Source organism: Littorina saxatilis, linkage group LG1, assembly GCF_037325665.1.
Source record: "Littorina saxatilis isolate snail1 linkage group LG1, US_GU_Lsax_2.0, whole genome shotgun sequence".
In the NCBI taxonomy this organism is placed as follows: domain Eukaryota; kingdom Metazoa; phylum Mollusca; class Gastropoda; order Littorinimorpha; family Littorinidae; genus Littorina; species Littorina saxatilis.
In genome coordinates this window covers 82911846-82924349 of record NC_090245.1, presented here as the reverse complement: position 1 = coordinate 82924349, position 12504 = coordinate 82911846, and the positions used below count along the sequence as shown (strand labels likewise).

The window sequence follows — 12504 nt, the reverse complement described above, 5'->3', positions numbered from 1 at the left end:
TCTCCCATGCCAACAGAAGCTACCATTCAGAGAATGGTTTGCTTCTTAGTTGGATACCATGGGTTGACAACTCTCGCCATCAGTACCACCTGACCACTGATGAGATACAATAGTGTCGAAACACGTGTCTGGTCTAGGTACAAATACAATGGTCCTCCTCAGGACTAGATTACCTTGCGATACGTCCCCCACAAAGGGACTTTGCTCTGTAAATCTCGGTCCCCCTTGAGGAGGGTCTGATGCTCCCAATAGGCTGTCTGTGAAGGGATACTTATTTCTCTCTCTATCTCTGCTAAGAGATTTTAACAAATCTCGGAAGAAAGTCTCTGCTGACTTTCAATTGTTTCTTTCACAATTTCTGATGTTTTATATATATATATATATATATATATATATATATATATATATATATATATCTCTCTCAAGCACAACATTGTGGGGCGTTTAATCTAAATAAAAAGAGAAAGCTCTAACATGTTTTACTTACTGCAGCTCGGCTAGGTTCGGCAAACTTACCGGCATAGCATAGTAGCCTCAAGAAGAAGAAAGGATTGGAGAAAAGAAAAGAAAGCTTGACAGCTGTTGCGCCGAGGGGTGACGTGATCGATACAGTTAATCCTATTGAAGCATCAATTATAAATGTGTGAGGGACAAACATAGGTTGTTGCCTGCACCGATTCTGGACAACTTTCAGTGTGAAATCGGTGCGAACTTTGGCTACCGGTGGGTTAAGTTAAATTTGCATAAGACGTTCGTTTGGACCAGGAAATGAAACTCAGATGAGGTGAAATACGTGCATCCTACGCAGGGATCTCTCTCTCCTTAATGCATGTGCACCAGAAACAATATTATGTGTCTCTAGTAAGGTCGTTAAAACCAACAAGCGGTACTTTTAAACAATGTATTACTTTATTTATTTATTTTAAATATTTTTTATAGTGCCGTGTATGTCAATGGGCGTCAGTGCAAATGCAATCTACCCTAATGGCTATACCGTAAAATCCCTAGCAAACCCCCAGTATCTAGCAAACGCCCACCCCCCACTTTTGACTAAAAGTTGTGCAGAGGGGTCACTACCTAGCAAACGCCCATCCCGGTTTATTTTTTTTTAATAGAAAAAGGTACCTGATTCTATTGTTATAGTGGGGTTTTTTTATTTACAAAATATATACAGTCCCAAAAGAAACCAACATTGATTTGAAATGTGTCTATATCACAAACCCAAAATCATCACCATCGCTCGGAAGATCACGCTTATTTACGAAAATAATTGATATCTGTTATCTTTTAGCGTGCAATCGCCTGACTGAATTGTTAATCCACGCCTCAGCGTTCTTGTTTCTTCTTCATTTATTGGAGTGACTTTCCCGTCTGGTTAACACTCGGTTTGATACATGCCGTGTGTGTGTGTGTGTGTGTGTGTGTGTGTGTGTGTGTGTGTGTGTGTGTGCCGCTCGCGCGCGCGCGCGTGTGTGTGTGTGTGTGTGTGTGTGTGTGTGTGTGTTTGCTGAACAATCCACGATCTCTTTTCATCAAAGGAAGTAAGTATTCTTCCGAATCAGTCTCACTTTGCGGCGGAAACATCTGCTGCCTCAAAGATATCAACGTTGAAACTGCCAGTCAGACATATCATTTGGAGGCTTTTTGTGCGTTTTAATTGTTTTGTTTTGTGTGTGTGTTGAAAGAATGGCCCATATCTGTGCTTTTGAAGTTACAGGCTACAATGTCAGGACATAAAGTTTGCAAATGAGCAGAGTTGTTTGTAGAATATATTACTTTTGCAATCAAAAAGTTTTCCTAATGGATGCTTACTGCTTTCATATGTCAGACGGCTGTCACCAGAAAAGCTCACGATCCATTTAAAGGCTGCCATATTCGTAGTGTTCATTAATTAATTCATATTGTTTACATGAGCCAATAATGTTATAAAACTGTACCTAAGGGGATATATTAATAACGATTGTCTGTAGCTTTCGAACACAGAAAAAATTATTTCATTATTGCAAAGTGGTGTTGATAGTGTCGAATGTAAACAGAACAGTCTCAAACGCCATCTTTGGTTTACGAAACGTCATGAAGTGACGTCAACGGTCTAAAAATAGCCCAAGTCCTGGAGAACTGTTACTAAACAATGCAATAAAGAATTAATTTTTTCTCGTAATTGGTAAGGACTTCAAACCTAAAACTTTGCAGGAAGCTTAATTTATACATCCCCGCAACGATGGGAAAAGCCCTGGAAGTAATTAAACTAATTAAATAGGACTATGTCAGCCTTTAATCTTGCCTGTACTTCTCTGTGATATCCAAAGATCAAAAGGCACAGCTTTAGTGTGTGTGTGTGTGTGTGTGTGTGTGTGTGTGTGTGTGTGTGTGTGTGTGTGTGTGTGTGTGTGTGTGTGTGTGTGTGTGTGTGTGTGTGTGTGTGCTAGGGATTTTACGGTAATAACACGTTTTTCTTCTGAGAAATGTTTTGTATGTAAATTTATATTGTGTTCTTACTTCATCTATAAACATGTAGCAGTTGTTTTCTTTACTTGTTTATTCTTTAACCATTTTAGACTAGTCCGTCTTTAGGACGAGGGCCAGATGTAAAAAAGCGGACCACTGCTTACTCTATTACCCTCGTTAAATAAAAACAAGGAACTTAGTCGATAAATATCGACAGGGGGCCGACTAATGGTTTAAATGTGAAATGTGTGTATAATAATGGGTGTGGGTCTGAAATGAAGTTAGGTAGTAGTTAACATTTGTTTTGAATAATTATTGGTATTTTGACAATGTGGGTAGCATGGAAATGTAAGCATTTGAATGTAAGTCTTAGGTACCATTGTACCCAGGAAGAGAGACCAGAGATAGGAGTAGGTTGCAATAGCTTGTGTGGTCTTTGAGTTTTGTTTTTGGAAAGATATTGTTAAAGAAAAAGAAGACAATTACAGTAATGCAATATCTATTGTGAAAACCAACGATTGTACAAAGAACATGTGAAGCAACATTATGTCTATGATGGTGTGAAGAAAATTAGTTATGATTTATACTATTATTATTTAGACTTGAGACTGACAGTGTTGTGACGAGCGTTGGCTAATGGTAACGAGTACATATGTGTGTAGTTGTGGTGTGTGTGTGTGTTTGCGCGTTGGTTTGGATTATGGGTGTAATTTGTAAAACAGATGTGACAGTAATAATGGAGTTCACATCAGTGAGGTTAGTTTGAAATGAAACACACGCATGTTTTTGAAAAAACAATATGAAATTTTGAACCATGAGATCTTTATTAAATAATAAACTGAACATCAGCAAAACATCAAAGCAATTATTAATAAGGTTTGAAAAGCTTGACTTACTATGTTAAATAGTGGATTGAAGGCTGAAAGCGTCATTTACAAATTACATCTGAGATAGGGAGGGCGGGTGGGGGAAGTGCTGAAAGTGTGGATGAGAATTTAAAAAAAAATGCTGAGTGACAACAGGGAGGTTAAAGGCTGCCCTTCTCGTAGCGGCGTTCATTAATTAATTCCTATTGTTTTCATGTGCCAATAATGTTATAAAACTGTACCTAAGGGGACATAATAACGATTGGCTGTAGCTTTCGAACACAGAAAAAATTATTTCAGTATTGCAAAGTGGTTTTGATAGTGTCGAATGTAAACAGAACAGTCTCAAAGTGAAAGTGGATGTTTTCCGGAAATTCTGTCTTTCTTTCTTTCTTTATTTGGTGTTTAACGTCGTTTTCAACCGTTCAAGGTTATATCGCGACGGTTTCCGGAAATTGCGAAGTTAACAAGAATGCCGGCAGAAAAGCGCGCTTTCCTGCTTAGCACAATACGCTACCGCACAAATCTGGCGTGTCAATATCACTACGTTTTGGACGTGGAAGGTGAGCGATTTCCTTCCGCCCTCAGCTAATTCAAGAAATCAACCCCCCTCCTAGGTACACGTGCATTCAAGTTAACCTCTGCTTTGACTTGTGTGCCAAGAGTCAGATGAGAGAGAGAGAGAAAGCGAGAGCGAGAGAGAGAGGGAGAGAGAGAGAGAGAGAGAGAGAGAGAGAGAGAGAGAGAGAGAGAGAGAGAGAGAGAGTGAGAGAAAATGTAACTGATCTCGTGAGAACGGTTGAGGCCTTGCAAGGTTTTGATGGCAACAATAATTATTGTAGTTCTCTAAGACTTTATTTCTGTTTGATTTGTAATATGTTGGGAAGACATATTTATCAATTGATCAACAAAATACAACATAATACAAAACGACACAACATTGTTAAAATCGTTTACGAAGGCCTCAATCTTTCCGCGCCGTAGACAAGATTAATAGGTGCTTGATTTTGGTATTTTGATTTACATAACATTAAACCTTTCTTGGGGTTCATGGTCATGGCAACAGCCATATTAATATTATATGATGTATAATTTTATATTTCAGCATATGTGATTACATGTCATCATACCAAACTGTCATACATTTGTATTCCTACATTATTCTGATTGATCACAACCAAACCTACTATCATTGGACACATCCAAATGCAAGCGCCTGTTTTTGACAACTTGCCATTGATCTAAAAAAATATATTGTCACAACTTCCTGTGTACACAAACTGATGACGTATTTCACAACAAAATGACGCTGCCCATGGTCAACCTCGAAACTATCCGTATAAATGGGGGCCTCCTTTAAAAATTTAAAATTGTTCTCTCTCTCTCTCTCTCTCTCTCTCTCTCTCTCTCTCTCTCTCTCTCTCTCTCTCTCTCTCTCTCTCTCTCTCTCTCTCTCTCTCTCTCTCTCTCTCTCTCTCTCTCTCCATGAAAAGGGCCCAAGGCTTACTCATTAAAACATTCAGACTTCAGACTTCTCTCTCTCTCTTTTTCTCTTTTCTCTCTCTCTCTCTCTCTCTCTCTCTCTCTCTCTCTCTCTCTCTCTCTCTCTCTCTCTCTCTCTCTCTCTCTCTCTCTCTCTCTCTCTCTCTCTCTCTCTCTCTCTCTCTCTATGACCCAACAGTATGACAGACAAGTCTTGGCTTTGTACCTTTAACTTTCGATGAGTTGATGGGTTTATTTGGTGTTGTGTACGGGAGCGAGAATCTCTCTGTGTCATATAAACAGCAAGATCAATAATTATGCACATGTACGTTCAAGACTGCATCGTAAGCAAAATCTTAAACACAAAACTGTGTACGTTTTGTCGTTGGTTCCTGGATTTTGATCATTGCCGGTTTTTGTTTGTGTGTGTGTGTGTGTGTGTGTGTGTGTGTGTGTGTGTGTGTGTGTGTGTGTGTGTGTGTGTGTGTGTGTGTGTGTGTGTGTGACTTTGTTGTTCTGTTTCCTTTGCCTTCCTTTGCTTCAAAACAAAACGACTAACATTCTGCAAAGAACAACAAATCTCCTTTTAGTTTGCACAGGCTTCATGTCTCACCCAGTCACATTATTCTGACACCGGACCAACCAGTCCTAGCACTAACCCCATAATGCCAGACGCCAGGCGGAGCAGCCACTAGATTGCCAATTTCAATCTCCTTTTAGTGCATGACCGTCTTCTTGCTAGTTTCCACCCAACATTTTTGTTGTTGAGGACATTTTTACTTTTTGCTTCCTTCTGTGATGTATGTATCTGAAAACTTTCTCTCAAGGTGGCCGCGATGTTTTCCTTTCTGGTTCGAGAGGATTTCACATTGTCTGCATCTTTTCCCTTATCGGGCTTGTTAAAACAAAACAACTGATGTCCTGCTTAAAGGCACAGTAAGCCTCCCGTAAACCATCACAGATACGGTCAGGCTTTTACACACAGTACAAACACCCTTTCATTTAAACATTCACCGATTGAGAACATCCTAGGTGCCCTCCGTAAAGAGCGAACAATTTTCAAAGAATTTATTTTTGCGTGGTTTATCTTACCCCTGAGCCATCGTGAACCCGTGTGATCCAGTTTCCCTTTTTCACAATGTAGTCGTCAGTTAGTCATTTGAATGCGACTCGATGTGAGCTTATCTACAATAGCACGTTTTTATGCACGAAACAAACGGCTGTGGTTCACAAGAACTCTAGCGATGGCTTTTGACTGTCACTTGAGACGAACGGCGTTATGCCGCATGAACCGTCGTCTGCTACGACCCTTGCGTGACCCTGCTTCCGGGCTTTTCTTTTTTCAAACTTTCACAACTTCGAATTGCACTGATCTTGTCTTGATGAAAAAAGAATTCTTTTATGATTAAAGAATGTTTGTGTAACAAGCTGTCAATTTATTATTTAGATTTTAAAAGTTAGGTCTAGCGCAAAAACGCACCACGGTCCAAAAACATTCTGATAATCATCGATCCACGGCTATCGCCAGTTTAAGGGAAGTAACTCATTTTTGACCTGAGTTCAGGATGGGTCCAAAAAGTGTTCGAGACAATCTGCAAAATTAATTCTTTAAAAATTGCTCGCTCTTTACGTAGGGCACCTAGGATGTTCCCGTTTGGTGAGCGTTCAAATGGAAGGATGTTTGTACTGTGTGTAAAAGCCTGACAGTATCTGTAATGGTTTACGGGAGGCTTACTGTCCGAGCGTGATTTCCGGGATATTCATAACAGCCGTCCAGCACCAAAACGAGGCGCCATTGTTGTAAAGGGCCAAGTCCAAGAAAATAAATTCTTTGAAAATTTCTCACACTCGACAGAAAGCAGCCAGGATGTTCCCGTTCGGTGAGCGTTTAAATGGAAGTATGCTTGTACTGTATGTAGACGCTCGGGGAGCTCTGTGATGGGTTACGGGAGGCTTACTGTGCCTTTAATACTGAAACCCAGCGTTTCGTTTGCTACCGCTAATAACCACCCCAAACATTCCACGAGGGAAACTTGACTTTTTACTGCCTTGTGTGATGTTAGTATGTTTGTACGACCTTCTGTGATGAGAGTATCTGAATGCCCTCTCTCTCTGTCTCTGTCTCTCTCTCTCTCTCTCTCTCTCTCTGTCTCTCTCTCTCTTGCTCTCTCTCTTGCTCTCTCTCTTGCTCTCTCTCTCTCTCTCTCTCTCTCTCTCTCTCTCTCTCTCTCTCTCTCTCTCTCTCTCTCTCTCTCTCTCTCTCTCTCTCTCTCTAACACGAAACCATGGCGTCTTTGCCCTCCTTGCTTTGCGAGCTTTCACAAGTGTCCACTCGAAGTGTTCGTGTGTGATGTGACCAGATGAAAAGAGAGGGACATAGCGTGGTGGCATAGCGTGGTGGCGACACAAGGATGTCTTGGGTCCATTTCAATAGGGTGTGTTCTCTTTGCCCCCGCTCTGTCCAGGAACTTCCGCGAGTCTAGTTTTTGTTGTTGTGGTATTGAAGGAATGAAGGGTGGTGGTGGTTAGGACTTTGACTTTGGAGAAAGTTGTTAATCACAATGTGTTCTCTCTCGGTCTTCTCTCTCTCTCTCTCTCTCTCTCTCTCTCTCTCTCTCTCTCTCTCTCTCTCTCTCTCTCTCTCTCTCTCTCTTGCTCCCTCTTTCTCCCTCTTTCTTTCTTTCTCTCTATCTCTCTCACTCTCTCTCTCTCTCTCTCTCTCTCTCTTTCTCAATCTCTCTCTCTCTTTCTCTTTCTCATTGACGCGCACACATCGGCACACACACACACACACACGCACGCACGCGCACTCACACACATACACACACACACACACACACACACACACACACACACACACACACACACACACACACACACACTGACACACGGAAACTCAATGTAGTAAACCGCCCGCTTTAAAAACCATCACACTATACTTCATTGCACCAGCAGAAATCCACATCAGCAGCAGAAACAGTCAATCATGCATGACACAACACATCACCACCCACCCACCCAGCAAAATTAAGCAGCATTGATAAATTGGCTTGATGAAGAAGTAGAGTTGTGTCAACAAAGTCACGTTGCCACCGGTCAGTTATCGAATTGTGACAACGGGTACCTGGACAGCGTGACGTAACCTCTATTGACTGGAACTGGTTCCACTTGTAAGGCTGAGGGGGGGGGGGGGGGGATGGCTAATTAACGTCCACATCTAGTTCGGACCTATTAGGGACGTGACGTTGATGCGCTGAGGAGGGGGGGGGGGGTGACGGGGAAGGGCCAGTAAAAGTGTAAATGCTGTATGATAAAAAAAATTTGAAATAGCAATGGACTTTTACCACTTCGCCTTTTAACCATGATCACCCGTATATATTAAGGGGGACTTCGGCTTTAAATTGTAAGGGAGTAACGCGCACCTCCTTTTGAATGAACTCGACAGTGACTTGGACGGATTATGACAAGAGTGTGGATTGTGTCGTTTGTTGCAGTGGGAAGTTTTGTCACGTGGTTTGCCCTATGTTCTTTCCGATTGAATTGATCGTCATATTTTGTTCAGTGCTGGCGGTGACCCATACTTCTTGCAAACAAAACCCGTGGCAATTTGATCTAGGAAATCAAATCTGTGACCTAGCAAATGCGTGCAACTTGAACTGCAGTCAGGAGCGAAAACGCAGGACGGAGCGAAAACAGAGTACATGGAGAACCACAGGCTGCATAGATTTAAACAAACACAGCGTTAAATGTTACTAATTGAATGTTGAGACACTGATCTAAAGGTATGCCTGGTGTTTTGATATTACTCCAGCCGCACACCGAACGGTGTAGGTCTTAGGCGTATTTCACACACATTTTGAGACAGGTTTTTATTCTCCCATTTTATTCTCCCAGGAGTATCCCTTTAAAGCAAACTAGCTGAGTCCTACATTCTGTAAATACGTGTATAAGACCAACTCCTTTTATGACCTCTTAACATCTGGAGGAAAAAAACACGAAACAATCTGTGATTAGGTTTCAGGTGATTTCAAAACCAGCCAAACAAAACCCAGTGTTCTTGTGTTGCAGATGATGTAACAGACTGCAGACAACCGAAGACTGATAAAAAATAAAAACACCTCCGCACCCAGTGCTTAACACATTCCTCGCTGTCAACCAACCTAAACCCTGGACAGCAACCTGAAAAAGAGACAAGGAAAAAGGTCAATTGCGTGACTGCATCACTGGACACGGAAGGCCAAGAATCGCCACTGGTCATCATGTGCTGCAGCAGATAACAGCTACAAGTGGTCAGCGAAGATTTGTTGATCACCCGTTTGTTGGGGGGATGGGGATGCTGACGTCGCGGGGGTCTCATCTGTAAGTGACCAAGGATTGAACTTCTTATTGTGGGTGTGTGTGGAATTTGTTTCCGCTGAACTATATACTGTGGAAACAAACCAGGAGAGTAGCTTTCGAAAATCAGCTTCGGTCCGTGCGAAGGTGAGTGTTTGTGTGAACTGTGTGCGAACATTGTTGGTTAATTTTGGTGTGAAATGAATGCGAAAATTGTTGGTAATTTTTGGTGTGAAATGTGTGCGAAAATTGTTGGTTCTTTTTAACTTTTTCCTGGATTATTTTTCCTGTCCTGTCAATCTAAAAAAAAATCCTTTTTTAAATCGTTTATGTGGTTGTCTATTCTGTTGGTACTGGTGCACTGGTAGGATGAGATGACGACAAGGCAGAGGAGGGTTAGTGGAGGCAGCCTTGGCTTTGACTTATTTCCCTTCCTGTACATTCACAGTCGCTTTCATTCGGTTTATCGGGTAAATGTCCCGTTGATATCTGCAGATAGTTTTATCTTTGGTGTAGTTTACTTTCGCCAGAACCAATTTGGATCTCAAACAGGGTACGTTTGGAATAGTTTAGCCCACGAAATGGACGCTGATAGTCCAGGTCAAATTTTGGCCTTGTTGGTCGTTACTAGTTTTTACATTTAGTCAAGTTTTGACTAAATGTTTTAACATAGACGGGGAATCGAGACGAGGGTCGTGATGTGTGTGTGTGTGTGTGTGTGTGTGTGTGTGTGTGTGTGTTTGTGTGTGTGTTGATGACGTCATATTCGGCTTTTTGTAAAAGTTGAGGCCGCACTGTCACGCCCTCATTTTTCAGTCAGATGGATTGAAATTTTGGTCAAGCAATCTTTGACGAAGGCCGGACTATCGTATTGCATTTCAGCTTGAAGGTTTAAAAATTAATTAATGATTTTGGTCCCTAAAAATCTGAAATTTGTAGTTAAAATTAATCTTATTCTTCATCATTTTCTGATTCCAAAAACATATAAATATGTCATATTTGGATTAAAAACCAGCTCTGAAAATTAAATATATGAAAATTACGATAAAAATTAAATGTCCAGAATCCCTTTAAAAACCATTTCATCTTATTCCTTGTCGGTTCCTGATTCCAAAAACATATAGATATTATATATTTAAATTTAAAACAAGCTCAGAAAGTTAAAAAGAACATAGATACAGAAAAGCGTGCTATCCTGGGGGGCAACCACTAACGCGCTATTCTGGCAAGTCAATTTCACTGCCTTTGCCACGAGCCGTGGACTGACGATGCTACGAGTATATATATACGGTCTTGGTGAAAGAAAAAAATGCAGTGCGTTCAGTTTCATTCTGTGAGTACGACAGCTTGACTAAATGTTGTATTTTCGCCTTACGCGACTTGTTTTTCATTGTCTGTCTCTCGGTCTCTTTCTGCCTTTCGGGTTCTCGCTGGCTCTGTCTGTCTGTCTGTCTGTCTGTCTGTCTGTCTGTCTGTCTCTCTCTCTCTCTCTCTCTCTCTCTCTCTCTCTCGCTCTCTCTCTCTCTCTCTCTCGCTCTCTCTCTTTCCCTCTTGCTCTCTCTCTCTCTCTCTCACTCTCTCGCTCTTTCTCTCTCTCGCTCTCTCTCTCTCTCTCTTTCCCTCTTGCTCTCTCATTCCCTCTTGCTCTCTCACTTTCCCCCTGGCGCTCTCTCTCTCTCTCTCTCTCTCTCTCTCTCTCTCTCTCTCTCTCTCTCTCTCTCTCTCTCTCTCTCTCTTTAAATTATATAAATAAGAAAATAAGAAATACATATATAAAGAGAGAAGACTACATGGCTTGCTGTGTCGTACCAGATTTACACGAGTTGTTTTTTTAAATATTGAACTGCGAGCGAAAGCGAGCTGTTCACTATTTGAAAAAGCAACGAGTGTAAATCTGGTACGACACAGCAAGCCATGTAGTATTCTGTTTATCCTACATACTGTACTTACGTGTATTTGACTGAAAATGTCCTGCATTCGAGGCAGCTAAATTTAAGACGCTTGTTTTGGAACCTCGATCTCTTCTAAAGCCTCGTGCAATTTATTACGTCAAAAGCAAAGATTCATCGAGGGTAATTAGCGAGCGCAATTTGTGTTTCTATAATGACGTTTGTCTCGGTGACTTTGGCATCATAAGCAGTGGAAAAACAGGTCCCTGCCAGACTTGCTTGACATGACCTCATTTACATGATATACACACGTGTGCTTTGAACGATTATTATCTCACGGGTGTCTCTCTCACGTATGTAGGATAATATAAGATGTTTGATGGGTTGTTGACAGACCAGCTTTTTTGTCGGTCCGAGGGGGAGCATATCGTCTTTTGTTTCATATTTATTGATGACCAAGGCCGAAGTACTTCAGTGAGTCCCTTGATCTTCATCCGCTGGGTCTTGACTGAAATACAAGCCATATAAAACATCACTCGTGTTGTAACCTCTATATATATCTCCATTTAGGGAACATAATGCAATATACGCATGACCTTGCTACATTATTACCGAAGCTTGCTAATAATATATATGTGCGAGGCTTTGTCCTGTCAGATAGATGATCAATTGTAGTTTTTGTTAATCTGCGAAACTTTTTTCCTTGTTAATTGAAGCAACAAGACAATGCGGTTTTGAATTACAGATGTATGCACAAAATAAATGGAACACACACCTACTTTTGGGGTCATTATGCATGATATGGACTTATATAAAGGACAGTGATGACTGGATATTCAGCTTGTGTCAAAGTGTGTGACAGTGAGTGTACAGCGTGAGTGATTAGTCGTTGTGACAATTTAGACAGACTGCAATAGCCAGACTGCAATAGCAGACCCGCGCAATAGCGGACCCACGCAATAGCAGACCCGCGCAATAGCGGCCCAGCCCCCGAACGGACTATCGGGCGCCTCGTTTTGATGCTAGACCTAACTTTTAACATCTAAATAATAAATTGACAGCTTGTTACACAAACATTCTTAAATCATAAAAGAATTCTTTTTTCATCAAGACAAGATCAGTACAATTCGAAGTTTTGAAAGTTTGAAAAAAGAAAAGCCCGAAAACGTGTCACGCAAAACGTCTTTCTCGTAGCAGACGACGGTTCTGCATAGCGCCAGTTCCTCTGAACGGTCAATCGCCACCGCTCTAGTTCGTGTGACTTGCAGCCGTTGGTTGCGCTTTAGATTCAGAGGTAAGCCTACACAATAACGTGCTATTGCAGATAAGCTTACAGCGAGTCGCATTGAAATCACAAACTGACGACTAAATTGTGAAAAACAAGTCGCGTAAGGCGAAATTACTACATTTAGTCAAGCTGTCGAACTCACGGGATGAAACTGAACGCACTGTATTTTTTCACCAAGACAGTACAGCTTCGTCAA

At 41.3% G+C, this 12504-nt stretch overlaps 1 protein-coding gene across 2 annotated transcripts in view; it reads left to right on the top strand.

Annotated features, from left to right (window-relative positions):
• LOC138981708 (ceramide glucosyltransferase-like) overlaps positions 1–12504 on the top strand; it is a 72808-nt gene that overhangs the window by 35191 nt on the left and 25113 nt on the right. For both annotated transcript variants that reach the window (XM_070354742.1, XM_070354733.1), the window contains exon 2: positions 8865–9278. The gene's annotated coding sequence lies outside the window, so the exon portion shown is untranslated. The remainder of the gene's footprint in view (positions 1–8864; positions 9279–12504) is intronic.